Here is a 14,970-nt window from a genome sequence, read left to right on the forward strand (position 1 = left end):
AATCTGTATGTTAATAAAATTAAGATTCCCAGGTGATTCGTGCATGAACTGAAATCTGAGACATGCGGTGCCCCAACTCATTGCCAGCCACACACTCTCCTGGTCTAACATCTTCCATGGCTCCCTGGCCCAGGATCAAGTCCAAGCTCCTTTCCTATCTCATTCCCACCGTTCCCCGCTACTCATCCTCTACTGTTGCTGCACTGAACTTCTTGCTGCTTCCCTAAAAACTCCATTTTTCCCCCAAATCGCTCTGCCTTTCCACACGCCGCATCCTGCTTTTGCTATTGCTTTACCTAGAAAAATCTTACTCACCTTTAAGACCTAATCTAAAGAGTGCTTCCTCTGGGATGTCTTCCCCGATTGCCACAGATAAAATGAGCTGCTGCCTTCTCTGGGTCCCCATGCACTGGGCGCATTCCTCATTCTAGCATCTAACACAATATGTTTTAAGTTAATTACTATGGCTAGTTCCTTGGCAGGCTGGGCACTTCTTGAGGGCGGGGACTAGATATTTTTCATCCCTTTAATCTCAGTATCAGGCACTGAGGAATGAATGGATGAATGACCAAGCCCTAATGACTGCTCCGAAATCCCCGGCACAAAGGAAATGTGCATGGTCTCCCCAGGGAAGGTGTACTGGGTGGAGTGGGTTAGGGGGAACAAGGTCCCTGGAGTCAGAAAGGTCTACAGAGTCATGCCTGGCTTACCATCTACTTGCTGTGTGACTTTGGGCAAGTGAACTCACCCCTCTGGGCTTTGATGTCTTCATTTACAAAATCTTACAATCCTAATGATGGTTTCAATGATAAGTATACAAGGTGGCTGGAACAGGATCTGAGCCGAAAATGACCAAGCCTCCCTCTCCCCACTGGCCCAGCTGCTTGGGGCCAGGGGAGGGGATTGTAGGGCACCACTGACCCAGGGGCTTTGACCTACACACTGGCTTTCCTGCCAGCTCCAGACAGATCCTCCGGCTAATGCCAACAAAGCTTTCAACAGCTCAGGAAGAGGATGAACATTTGGAAAGAAAAGAGGCTCAGACCACTCAGTTTGACACATGGGCACAGTTTCCTGATGGATCAAGGCTGGGCAGCTGGCCCAGACATGGCCTTCAGCTAGGGGTATGGTAGGGAAGGCATAAATATTCATGAAGACAGAAGAATTCTGCTGTCTTACCCTTTCCGCTGTGCTGCATTCGGCCCCCATCCCTGCTGGAAACATTCTCAGTCTGTAGGGAACCTGGAGAAGGGGTTCTCATCTATAGCTGGACAGCCAGAGATGAGGGAGCTTCAGGGGATGTGCAGAAGGAGGTATGTGCTGGTTGATTCCGCAGGCCAGATGGTGGGTCGGGAAGTTGGGCTCACCAGTCATGTTAGCCCCTAACATTTGGGGGGCCAGGTGAAGTCAAAAGTACTAAAGTCTACATATCTATAAACTGTAAATAAGATACATCCAAGTTCATCCACAGCTCCTGCTCCTTGCAGCCCCGCAGGCCTGAGGGTACATTCACCAACAGGGCAAGGGCTAGAAGTGGTCGAGGTGGGGGAACACCACGTTCCAAGTGGGCACACTCTCTAGGATCCAAGTACTCCTTGCTCTGTGCAGAGCATGAGGCTGAAGCCCCCGTAATTTCCAGTCACTAGGCACCATTTACTGGTTAAATGTACAGATAGATCTTGCCTATGATCATATTTCCACCTCAGATCATCTTCATGAGGCTGGTTTTACAAGATACCCAATTTTTTAAGGGTAAAAAGACTAGAGAAGAAAACAGATTTGTCCACAGTCGCACAGCAGGGAAATGGCAGACTTGGGATTTTGAACTCCAAGGTCCATCCTGACTCTCCTAGAACAAGTGGTGGTCTCTGCTGGAAGCAAACCGCTCCTGGGCCAACTTGTGTACTCACAGGCCTGTCTGCCAGCCTGAGAACAGGAGCTCCAGATGCTCTGAGGCCCCAGGAGGAGATGTCTTTGACCTGGGGTCCTGCTTTTACCTTTGTTCCTCGAAATTGGGAAGGGCATCGGACAAAGGGATGGCATGACCTGCTCTGTATCCATCAGACTACCGCCCGGCAGGGAGAGAGCTGGGTCAGGCCCTAGTTCAACCACTATGCTCACCCTGTGACTGAGTCTCTGTTTCCTCATTTGTAAGGTGAAGATTTTTTTTTAATGGGGCTAAGAGAAAAGGACATTAAGAAAACAATCTCATTTACAACAGGATCCAAAAAAATAAAATACTTAGAAATAAACCTAACCAGCTGAGCACAGTGGTTCATGCCTATAATCCCAGAACTTTGGGAGTCTGAGGTAAGCGGATCACTTGAGCTCAGGAGTTTGAGACCAGCCTGGTCAACATGGTGAAACCCTATCTCCACTAAAAATACAAAAATTAGCTGGACGTAGTGGTGCATGCCTGTAGTCCCAGCTACTCAGGAGGCTGAGACAGGAGAATGGCTTGAACTGGGAGGCGGAGGTTGCAGTGAGCCAAGATCCTGCGACTTTCACTCCAGCCTGGGCAACTGAGCAAGACTCTGTCTAAAATAATAATAATAAATAAATAAATAAAATAGAATAAATAAACTTAACCAAGGAAGAAAAAAAACTTGTACACTGAAAACTACCAAACATTGCTGAAAGAAATTGAAGATGATACAAATAAATGGAAAGACAAATACAAATACAAATACAAATACAAATAAATCCAAATTTGTGGATTGGAAGACTTAATATTATTAAAATGTCCAAACTACCCAAAGTGATCTACAGATTCAATGCCATTCTAGCAAAATCCCAATGTAATTTTTACAGAAAATTTTTAAAAATTATAAAATTCATATGAAATCTGAAAGGACACAAAATAATCAAAACAATCTTGAGAAAGAACAAAACTGAAAGACAACCCCTAAATTTAAAACATATTACAAAGCTACAGTAATCAAAATGGTTTGATACTGGCATAAAAACAGATACATAGATCAATGGGACAGAATAGAGAGACCCCAAATAAACCCCCACATACATAGTCAAATAATCTTTGTCAAGAGGACCAAGACTACGAAATGGGGAAAGGATAGTCTCTTCAACAAAAGGCGCTGGGAAAGATGGATATCCACATGGAGAAAAATGAAGATGGGCTCTTATCTTACACCAGATATGGTTTAAAGATCTAAACATAAGACCTGAAACTATAAAACTCCCAGAAGAAAACATAAGATAAAAGCTACACAGCTGGGTGAGGTGGTTCATGCTTGTAATTTGAACATTTTGGGAGGCCAAGATGGGCTGATCACCTGTGGTCAGGAGTTCAAGACGAGCCTAGCCAACATGGTAAAACCCCATCTCTACACAAATACAAAAATTAGCCAAGCATGATGGTGGATGCCTGTAATTCCAGCTACTCCAGAGGCTGAGACACGAGAATCACTTGAACCCGGGAGGTGGAGTTTGCAGTGAGCCCAAGATTGTGCCATTGCACGCCAGCCTGGGTGACAGAGCAAGACTCTGTCTCAAAAACAAACAAAAAAGGCCAGATGTGGTACCTCACACCTGGAATCCTAGCACTTTGGGAGGTCAAGGCAGGCGGATCACCTGAGGTCAGGAGTTTGAGACCAGCCTGACCAACATGGAGAAATCCTGTCTCTACTAAAAATACAAAATTAGCCAAGCATGGTGGCACATGCCTGTAATCTCAGCTATTCAGGAGGCTGAGGCAGGAGAATCGCTTGAACCCGGGAGGCAAAGGCGATAATGAGCTAAGATTGCTTCATTGCACTCCAGCCTGGGCAATAAGAGCAAAACACTGTCTCAAAAAAAAAAAAAAAAGGCCCAGTGCAGTGACTCACACCTGTAATCCCAGCATTTTGGGAGGTCGAGGCCGGCAGATCACCTGAGGTCAGGAGATCGAGACCATCCTGGCTAACACGGTGAAACCCCATCTCTACTAAACATACAAAAAATTATCCAAGCATGGTGGCACACTCCTGTAGTCACAGCTACTCAGGAGGCTGAGGCAGGAGAATCACTTGAACCTGGGAGGTGGAGGTTGCAGTGAGCTGAGATCATGCCACTGCACTCCAGCCTGGGCACCAGAGTGAGACTTGGTGTCAAAAAAAACCACACATTTTCACATTTCTATTCCTAGCAACATTATTCACAATTATCGAGCATGGAAACACCTAAAATCTCCATAGACAGATGAATGAATAAGCAAAATGTGGTATCTATATACAATGAAATATTATTCAGCCTTACAAAGGAAGAAAATCCTGACACATGTTACAACATGGATGAATCTTGAAGACGTTTACACTAAGTGAAATAAGCCAGCCACAAGAAGACAAATACTATATGATTCCACTTATATGAGACATTTAAACTAATCAATAGCATAGAACCAAAAGCAGAATGATGGCTGCCAGGGGCTGGGGGGAAGGGAAAATAGAGAGAAGTTCAACAGATGTAGAGTTTCATGCAAGATGAAAACATTCTCTTTTTTTTTTTTTTTTGAGACAAAGTCTCACTCTGTCACCCAGGCTGGAGTGCAGTGGTGCAATCTCAGCTCACTGGAAGCTTTGCCTTCTGGGTTCAAGCAATTCTCTTGCCTCAGCCTCCCAAGTAGCTGGGACTATAGGCACACCCAGCTAATTTTTGTATTTTTAGTAGAGGTGGGGTTTCACCATGTTGGCCAGGCTGGTCTTGAAATCCTGACCTTAAGTGATCTGCCCACCTTGACCTCCCAATGTGCTGGGATCCACTGCTCCCAGCCATGATGAAAACATTCTATTGGCACTCACAGGATTTAGTTAAAAAAAAAAAAGAAAGAAAGAAAACATTCTAGAAATGTATTATACAACTATGTGAATATAGTTAGCATGACTGAACTATATACTTTAAAAATGTTAAGAGGGACCAGACATGTGACTCATGCCTGTAATTCCAGCACTTTGGGAGGCCAAAATAAGTGGCTCATTTGAGCCCAGGAGTTTGAGGCCAGACCGGACAACATAGCAACACCCCAATCTCTATAAAATAAATTTTTAAAATTCATGTTAAGAGAGTAAATTTGTTATGGTTTTTCACCACAGCAAAAAAAAAAAAAAAAAAAAAAAAAAAAATTAATGGCCTAAGAGATCGCAAATTTGAAAGCACAATGTGTATTTTTAAGTTAGAGTCATATGACTTAGTTTATGACTTAAAAGCTGTGCAACATTTGGTAAAACTGCTTGCCTCCTTTGGGCCCCATGTGTAAAATACGAATAGTAACATATCTATTTTACAGGGCTTTTGTAAGCATCAAGTGAAATAAAGGATGTATAGTATTTAGAGAACAGTGGTTAAGAGTATAGACACTGGAGGCCGGGCGCGGTGGCTCAAGCCTGTAATCCCAGCACTTTGGGAGGCCGAGGCGGGTGGATCACGAGGTCAAGAGATCGAGACCATCCTGGTCAACATGGTGAAACCCCGTCTCTACTACAAATACAAAAATTCAGCTGGGCATGGTGGTGTGTGCCTGTAGTCCCAGCTCCTCAGGAGGCTGAGGCAGGAGAATTGCCTGAACCCGGGAGGCGGAGGTTGTGGTGAACCGAGATCGTGCCATTGCACTCCAGCCTGGGTAACAAGAGAGAAACTCTGTCTCAAAAAAAAAAAAGAAAATGAAGTATGAACAGAATTTCCCTATGTGACCATTTTTAAAGTTATTTATTTAGGTAAAATGCTTTTATGCTCTTTGATGAAGCAAATCAGATTCATTTTAGTAGTCATACCTTTTATATCTGATTAATCTGTATTTTGACCATCATCATAAGTAGTTGAGGCTTTTCTTAGCAGTAACTGAATTGAGGTAGATCTTTGTCAGGGACCAAAGGCACTAAATTCTATCATATAAGACAGTTTATCTTTAAACATGAAGCTATTTAATTAAATTGTGTTTGTTATCAGAGTGTTCTGGAATTCTTCAAAAGGGTGTTCTTGTTTAGCAGTAGTGATTGAAAAGTATTAAACTTGCCCAGGTTGGACAAGTTTTGCCCACGTTTGTTGGTACTGTGGCTATGGCTTAGTGATCCTAGATTACTAAAAGGAGAAAGGGAAACTTGTTACTTACCAATCTTTGATGACTAACACTTCAGCCTTTAACCCAAGAGGTCACCATCTTTACTAACCTCACGTACTCCCCCATATGCAGCCCCACCAGCATTAGAAGAGGGTCCTTCAAGCTTTTTTCGTGAAAAGGAGGGCAGGGGCCACTCACATACTGAAGAAAGTGTCTCTTTAATGGACACACTCTTTTCTAAGTACATAGGATTAGTATCTTTTTCTACCTAGCAAAAAGCTATAAAGGGTAGTGCTATTACTATTATGTTAATCTTAGATTTATGTGAAGTATTTCTCTCTTAAATTGAATTAGTTGCTGTTAAGAACACACAAATGCCCATATTCTGAGAACAAAAATAAAATCCTTGATTTGGAGATTAATAAATTAAACAGAACAATATGTTTTCAAGAAAACAAGTATTTCATATTAAAACCATGTGAATGTATAAGTCTTAGGGACAGATTTGGTTTATCTCAATATAATAAAATCTTAAGGCATGTTTTTTTGAGAAGAGATGTCAGAACACTTTTTCCTATATTCTGTTTTTAGAATTAAACATATAGAAGATTGAATAAAGTGTTTTTCTTTGATGGCATATAATTAATACTGGACAAGAGTTAAAAATTATATTTTGGGTCACATTTTTTTTTTTTTGAGACAGAGTCTTGTTCTTGTCATCCAGGCTGGAGTGCAGTGGCACAATCTCAGCTCACTGAAACCTCTGACTCCCTGGTTCAGGTGATTCTCCTTCCTTAGCCTCCCGGGTAGCTGGGATTGCAGGCACATGCCACCATGACCAGCTAATTTTTGTATTTTTAGTAGAGACGGGGTTTCACTATGTTAGCCAGGATGGTCTTGATCTCCTGACCTCACAATCTGTCCGCCTCGGTCTCCCAAAGTGCTGGGATTACAGGCCTGAGCCACCATGCCTAGCCTTGGGTCACATTCTTATAGGTAAATTGCTTCTGGATTTAAATAAGATATTTTCTAAAATATATTACTTTTAGGTCACCAGATATTTGTTTTTTTGTTTGTGTATATTTTATAAAGTAAATTGCACTCCAGTACTGTAAGCTGTGTACTAAGCAAAGAAGGATTGTAATTCCTGAGATATATTATACAAAGTACTCAGGATAGAAAAGTAATAATCTTATACTGGCTGGGTGCAATGGTTCATGCCTGTAATCCCAGCACTTTGGGAGGCCAAGGCAGGTGGATCACTTGAGCTCAGGAGTTCAAGACCAGCCTGGGCAATATAATGAGGCCCCATCTCTGCAAAAAATACAAATATTAGCCTAGCGTTGCAGCACACACGTGTAATCCCAGCTATTCAGGAGGTTAAGGTAGGAGGGTCACTTGAGCCTGAGAGTCAGAGGTTGTAGTGTGTTGTGACCATGTCCCTGCACTTAGCCTGGGTGACAGAGTGAGACATGGTCTCAAAAAATATGTAGACAGTATTCACTACCAGATAACATATTCAAGAGAAGGATAAATATGCTGTAAATATATATCTATAAACCAATTTGGAGGTGTAAAAGTATTTTAATTTCTGGTTATATAATTTCTAAACTAGATTAATAATTGAAAGTAAAAAAAATGACCTGAGATTTTTATTAATAATGTTTTTTTATTTAGGTATGAATAGCAATGATGAATTATTTGAGAGGTAAGTATCTTAAGAATTAATTCACAATTTTCTTTAAAGTTGGGTGTAGATAGTGGAAATTTTGTTGTTCATTATGTGTGTGAACTTTTACATTATACATATCTTTGTGGTTTAAAGGAATATAAGTTTTCATTAGGTATGGAATATTTTTAAGAAATTAAAGATTGTTATATCCCTTATGGTTTTAGCTTAAGTAATTCAAATACAATAGATTATATTTACTACATTTTGTTATGTAAATATGGATTAAATTTAAACAGGCAGGATCTATAGAGGTTTTCTTCTGGGCCAAATGTTTGCTTTTTAAAGAAAATCTGCCAGGACATTACTTTTTGATGATTAGTCTTTTTCCCTGGGAGATACTAGAATTACAGAAATAGAAGAAACAGTAGATATATGTTTATCATTTTGTGTTCATTTGTTATATGTTTATTTTTGCTTAGTAATTAAGTTGTAGATACTGAGTTTTATTTCTTAAATTACATTTGCAAATGAAGTGTTTCACTAGATCCACTCCAGATGACTGGATTGACTGATATTGCAGACATTATTGATGACCTTATAACTAAAGATGGAATTTCCAGTGAAGAGCTTGGCTTAATAGAACAAGCTAAGAGCATCTCCAGGTAATTATTGAATAATTCATTTCTAATCTGTTTAAAATGCTTCTGGTTGAAGAATGTTTAAAACTTGTCATATTTAATGTGAGTTTTATGAAACAAATCTGAAGTTTAGAATAGATTTTTTTCTTCATGTTTTGTTATGTATATATGCCATTCTCTTCATTTTTCCCTAACGATATATAGTATATAACTGTATCCTGTGAGATTTTCCAAGAATCACTCTAAGTACAACATATATTTAATCCTATCTCTGACTAGAAGTAATGAATGATTTAGTTCATAGCATTTTACCCTGACATGAACCCTTAGAATACATTTTAAATATCCCTTCTGATCCATCATGCAAATAGAAAACAGAAAAGAGCAGGAGTTGCTGTTTTTATATCAAATAAAACAGACTTTAAGCCAACAGCAGTAAAAAAGGACAAAGAAAGACTTTATATATTGATAAAGAGTTCAATTCAACAAGAAGACTTAACTATCCTAAATATATAAGCATTCAACACTGGAGCACCTAGAGTAATAAAAATAAATACTTGTAGATCTGTGAAACTATTCAGGCAACCACATAGTAATAGTGGGGGACTTCAACACCCGACTGACAAAGTTAGACATATCCTGCATCAAAGCAGAAAACTAACAAAATCTGAAATTAAGTTAGACACTTAACCAATGAACCTAATAGACATCTGCAGAATGCTTCACCCATCAATCACAGAATATACATTCTTCTCATCTGCACACAGAATATACTCCAAGATTGACCACATGCTTGGCCATAAAGCAAGTCTCAATAAATTTAAAAAACCTGTAATCTGACTGATATGGTTTGGCTATGTCCCCACCCAAATATCTTGAATTGTAGTTCCCATAATCCCCATGTATCGTGTGAGGGATCAGGTGGAGATAATTGAATCATGAGAACAGTTTGCCCCATGCTGTTCTCGTGATAGCGAGTTAGTTCTCACAAGAACTGATGGTATTATAAGGGGCTTCCCACTTCAGTGGCACTCATTCTTTTCCTTCTGGCCATCATGTGAAGAAGAAGGACATGTTTGCTTTCCCTTCTGCCATGATTTTAAGTTTCCTAAGGCCTCCCCACCCATGCTGAACTGTGAATTAATTATTCTTCTTTCCTTTATAAACTATTTAGTCTCAGGTATGTCTTATTTAGCAGTGTGAGAAGAGACTAATATAGTAAATTGGTACCACAGATAGTAGGGTACTACTGTAAAGATAACTGAAAATGTGGAAGCGACTTTGGAACTGGGTAACGGGCAGAGGTTGGAACAGTTTGGAGAACTCAGAAGAAGACAGGAAGATGTGTGAAAGTTTTGAACTTTCTGGAGACTTGTTGAATGGCTTTGACCAAAAGCCTGATAGTGATATGGACAAAAAGGTCCAGGCTAAGGCGATCTCAGATGGAGATGAGGAACTTGTTGGGAATTGGAGCAAAGGTGACTCTTGTTATGTTTTAGCAAAGAGACTGGTGGCATTTTGCCCCTACCCTAGAGATTTGTGGAACTTTGAACTTGAGAGAGATTATTTAGGGTATCTGGTGGAAGGAAATTTCTGAGTGGCAAAGCATTCAAGAGGAAGCAGAGCATAAAAGTTTGGAAAATTTGCAGCCTGACAGTACAATAGAAAAGAAAAACCCATTTTCTAGGGAGAAAGTAAAGCCCACTGCAGACATTTGCATGAGTAATGAGGAGCCAAATGTTAATCACCAAGACAATGGGGAAGATATCTCCAGGGCATGTCAGAGATTTTCATGGGAGCCCCTCCCATCACAGGCCCAGAGGCCTAGGAGGAAAAATGGTTTCCTGGACCAGGCCCAGGGCCCCCATGCTGTGTGCAGCCTAAGGACTTGGTGCCCTGCATCCTATCCTCTCTAGTTGTGGCTAGAAGGGGCCAAAGTACAGCTCAGGCTGTGGCTTCAGAGGGTGTAAGCCCCAAGCCTTGGCAGCTTCCACGTGGTGTTGAACTTGTGGGTGAACAGAAGTCAAAAATTGAGGTTTGGGAACTTCCTCTTAGATTTCACAGGATGTATGGAAACACCAGGCAGAAGTTTGCTGCAAGGGCAGAGCTCTCATGGAGAACCTCTGCTAGGGCAGTGTGAAAAGGAAATGTGGGGTTAGAGCCTCCACATGGACTCTGCTTTGGGGCACTGCCTGGTGGAGCTGTGAGAAGAGAGCCATCATCCTCCAAACCCCAAACCCCAGAGTGGTAGATTTCACTGGCAGCTTGTACCATGCACCTGGAAAAGCCACAGACCCTCAGTGCCAGCTGTGAAAGCAGCTGGGTCAGAGGGCTGTACCCCACAAAGCCATAGGGACAGAGCTGCCCAAGACCATGGGAACCTACCTCTTGCATTAGCGTGACCTGGATGTGAGACATGGAGTCAAAAGAGATCATTTTGGAACTTTAAGGTTTAATGACGGCCATATTGGATTTTGGACTTGCATAGGGCTGATGCCACTTGGTTTTGGCCAATTTCTCCCATTTAGACTGGGTGTTTTTACCCAGTGCCTGTACTTCCATTGTATTAAGGAAGTAACTAACTTGCTTTTGTTTTCAAAGGCTTAAAGGCAGAAGGGACTTGCCTTGTCTCAGATGAGACTTTGGACTGGACTTCTGAGTTAATGCTAGAATGAGTTAAGACTTTGTGGGACTGTTGGAAGGACATGATTGTGTTTTGAATTGTGAGGAAATGAGATTTGGAAGGGGCCTGGGCAGAATGATATGGTCTGGTTGTTTTTCCATCTTGAATTGTAGTTCCCATAATCCCCACATGTTGGTGGAGATAATTGAATCATGGAGGCGGTTTGCCCTGTCCTGTTCTTGTGATAGTAAGAAGACTATCTCATGAGATCTGGTAGTTTCGTAACAGGCTTCCCCCTTTGCTGGGTACTCATTCTCCTCCTTCCTGTCACCTTGTGAAGAAGGACATGTTTGCTTCCCCTTCTTCCATGATTGTAAGTTTCTTGAGGCCTCCCCAGCCATGCTTAACTATGAGTTAATTAAACCTCTTTCCTTTATAAATTACCCAGTCTCAGGTATGTCTTTATTAGCAGTGTGAGAACAGACTAAACCATCCTCTCAGACCACAGAGGCATAAAAATAGAAATCAATACCAAGAAGACCTCTGTAAACCACATAATTACATGGAGACTAAGCAACTTGCTTCTGAATGACTCTTGGGTAAACAATGAAATTAAGGCAAAAATCAAAAAATTATTTGAAATAAATGAAAATGGAGACACAACATACCAAAATCTCTGGGATGCAGCAAAAGCAACATTAAGAGGAGAGTTTATAGCACTAAAGACCTACATCAAAAATTTAGAATGATCTCAAATTAGTGATCTAACATCATACCTAGAGGAACAAAAAAAAAACNAAAAAAAAAAAAAAAAAAAAGAGTATAGACACTGGAGTCAGACAAACCTGGGTTCAAATCCTGCCTCTCTCACTTCCTGGCCACAGGACCACGGCCAAGTGTGTCCTCCCTCTGAGTCTCAGGTCCCTCCCTGAAAATGGAGCTGATAATACCCAGGCACATGCCTCTCCAGAGTGGTACGAAGAGTCAATGAAACAATGTGTATAAAGTCCTTATCAGGGCCAGGTGCAGTAGCTCACGCCTGTAATCCCAACACTTTGGGAGACCAAGGCAGGCTGGAGCAGGCCACCTGCAGGCTGGATATGCTCCCGGCCCATCATTCCAGATACATGTGGACAAAGCCAGAGCCAGCTGCCTGTCCACCCCACATAACCGCAGACACACAGGCACACACAAAGACACAACAGGAACCAAAGAAGGGCTGGTCAGAGAGGGGGCTGCAGCAGGATCCCAGTATTTGCCCTTCAGGAGCTGGCTCCTCTCCTAACCCAGACACACACCCCCAGGCCTGTCAAGGGGTGTTACCAGGCTCCTGCTCCACTGTTGCCCCCTCTGAGGCCCAAGCCTCCACCCACCTAGGGGATTGGTATAGGGAAGTGGGGGATGCCACCAAGAAAGAGAATGTCATCCTCTTCAACAAGGCCTCCTTCACAGGCCTGGGGTGGGAGGGGGAAATCTCTGCTCCCCGTGAAAGGACAACAGGATTCCAGCCTCTCCTCATACCTGCTTTTCACCCCAACACCAATCAGAGAAAACACTCCTGGAGGCACATTTTGTCACTGATGCTATAAACTGTGAATTCCTTACTACTTCAATGGCCAGATGGGGAAACTGAGGCCCAGGGGTGAGAAAGGATTTTCCCAAGTTGAGTACAGTGTCGGGGGCAGAACTGGGATCAGATACTAGGTCTCTGGTTCACCATCCATTCCTTTCTAACCTCAACAATCTCTTCATCATTCATCTGTCCTGCTCATATTCTAAGCATATGCTCTGTTGCAAACCCTGCGCTAAGGATAAAGGATACAACAGTGAACAAAACAGATTCCTGATCCCTGAGGTGCTCACAGCAGTTATCACAGAGTCAGGGTTGCAGGGAATACATCTGTCCCCTTTGCGCAGCATTTTCCAATTGACAAAGCACTTTCCTACCCCACCTCTTATTTCATTCTTCCCGCAAACTCACAGGTCAGTTTTTGTTGTTGTTCTGTTTTTGGGTTTTTTTTGAGCCGGAATCTCACTCTATTGCCCAGGCTGGAGTGCAGTGCTGCGGTCTCTGCTCAGTGCAACCTCTGCCTCCTGGATTCAAGCAAATTCTCCCACCTCAGCCTCCCGAGTAGCTGGGACTACAGGCTTGCACCACTACACTCAGCTAATTTTTGCATTTTTAGTAGAGACAGAATTTCACCATGTTGGTCAGGATGGTCTCAAACTCCTGACCTCAAGCGATCCACCCACCTCGGCTTCTCAAAGTGCTGGGATTACAGGCATGAGCCACCACGCCCAGCCCACAGAAGTCAGTATTTTAACCCCCAATCTGCAAAGGAGGAAAGTGGAACTTCCGAATGGCTCAAGGCTCCGGTTGTCAGGAGCGGAGATCAAAACCCCGGATGCCCACCTCAGTCCCAGGACCCATCTTCATCTACGGAGCTGACCTCTTTCTCCAGCTGGTTTGCCAGGACCTAAAGATAGTTGTTTCTCTTTTGCTTCCCTAGCACTCCCCAACACACCTCCTACCCCTCCTCCCCTAACACACATACACACACACACACACATACACACACACACACACTCCCCAAACACCTGGAACACAGCTGGGTATTCAGTCAGAGCTAATGGAAAGCAGCCTAAAGGTGTGGGGAGAGCACCTGCTGGTTCTGTCATATTTCCCAAGTGAGCAAGTGCACAACCCCACGTCTGGACCTCCTGCCAGCCGAGGACAGTGGGTGCCAACCTGGGCCCTGTCCCCAGCACCTGGGACCTGATAGGGGCCACTGGTTGTGGGCTTGGCCCTTTGTATAATAACCTGGTTATTTTCAGCAACCCCTACCCCACCCAGCAAACCTAGCATCTAGTGAATTCCTAAGTACCCGCCCCTGTACCAGGTCGTTTATATGTTCCAACAGTTCTGTGGGGGAGATAGCATTATCCTTATTTGACAATTTAGAAAACTGCGTACAGATGGAGCGTAACTTGGCCAAGACCACACAGCTTGTCAAGCAGATGTCATTTGGCTCCCCGAGATCCAAGCTGCCCCCATCACCCACCATCACCACCTCCCAGTGAGGTCTCTGGGGTCACCTCAGCACTGCCTTAGACTCAGAAAGCCAAAGATGGGTGTTGGGCTGTCCAGGAATGTTTGAACACAAGAAGTTATTTCTTTCATATGAGACTCCCAGATACTGTGGAGGCTGAGGTGGGAGGCTCGCCTGAGCCTGGCAGGTCCAGGCTGCAGTGAACTGTGATCACACCACTGCATTCCCACCTGGGCAACAGAGTGAGACCCAGTCTCAAAAAAAAAGAAAAGAAAAGAAAATAGAAGCACCCACCTGTGCAGCCTAGCGGCATGACCTTGGTTTACCTCCCGAGGACAGTTTTATAGCCTCCCCCTTGCCCAGCAGGGGGCAGGACCCCATCTTACCTGTAGCAGGGGCAGTGGCTGCAGCTGCAGGGACTGTGTGTCTCTGCCTGGGTCCTGGCCCCAGCCTCAGCCTCTGTGCGTCTGGCAATTGCAGAAGTGAGGAAACCGAGTGTATCACTGCCAAGTCATCCCCGGGAGGAAATGCTGTGACCCTAGGGCCTCTCAGCGGGTGCCACAGGAACCTCCAAGCTGGACCACCAGGACCTGGGCACTGCACAGAGGCTTCTCGTAGAGCAAGGGACTGGGTGGGGTATGGGCAGCACCTAATGCCGGGGAGCTGAGGTGAGAAAGAGGAAAAGCAGGAGACAGAAAGCAAGTGAGAAAGAGAGCATGAGGGTGAGGAAGAGGAGGGAGGAGAGATGGGGGGGTGTGGGAGGGAGTCAGGAAAAAAAATGAGAGGGTAGGGGAAGGGATGGAGGGAGCGAGGCTCAGGAAAAAAGACGTAAACACCGGGAGAGATGAGAGGAACGAGGAGATACACGGACAAAGACCAGGGAAGGTCCACAACGAGACACAGGCAGTGAGCGGGCGCCTGTGCACATTTGGGTC

The 14,970-nt window shown here is 43.5% G+C and overlaps 1 protein-coding gene across 1 annotated transcript in view; it reads right to left on the reverse strand.

Moving 5' to 3' along the window:
• Positions 1-14,740, reverse strand: part of PTAFR (platelet activating factor receptor) — a 32,736-nt gene extending 17,996 nt beyond the window's left edge. The window contains exon 1 of the mRNA XM_017534742.2: positions 14,422-14,740. The gene's annotated coding sequence lies outside the window, so the exon portion shown is untranslated. The remainder of the gene's footprint in view (positions 1-14,421) is intronic.
• Positions 14,741-14,970: the final 230 nt, after the last annotated feature.

The sequence above is a fragment of the Cebus imitator genome, unplaced genomic scaffold (genome assembly GCF_001604975.1).
Source record: "Cebus imitator isolate Cc_AM_T3 unplaced genomic scaffold, Cebus_imitator-1.0 Scaffold87, whole genome shotgun sequence".
Classification (NCBI taxonomy): domain Eukaryota; kingdom Metazoa; phylum Chordata; class Mammalia; order Primates; family Cebidae; genus Cebus; species Cebus imitator.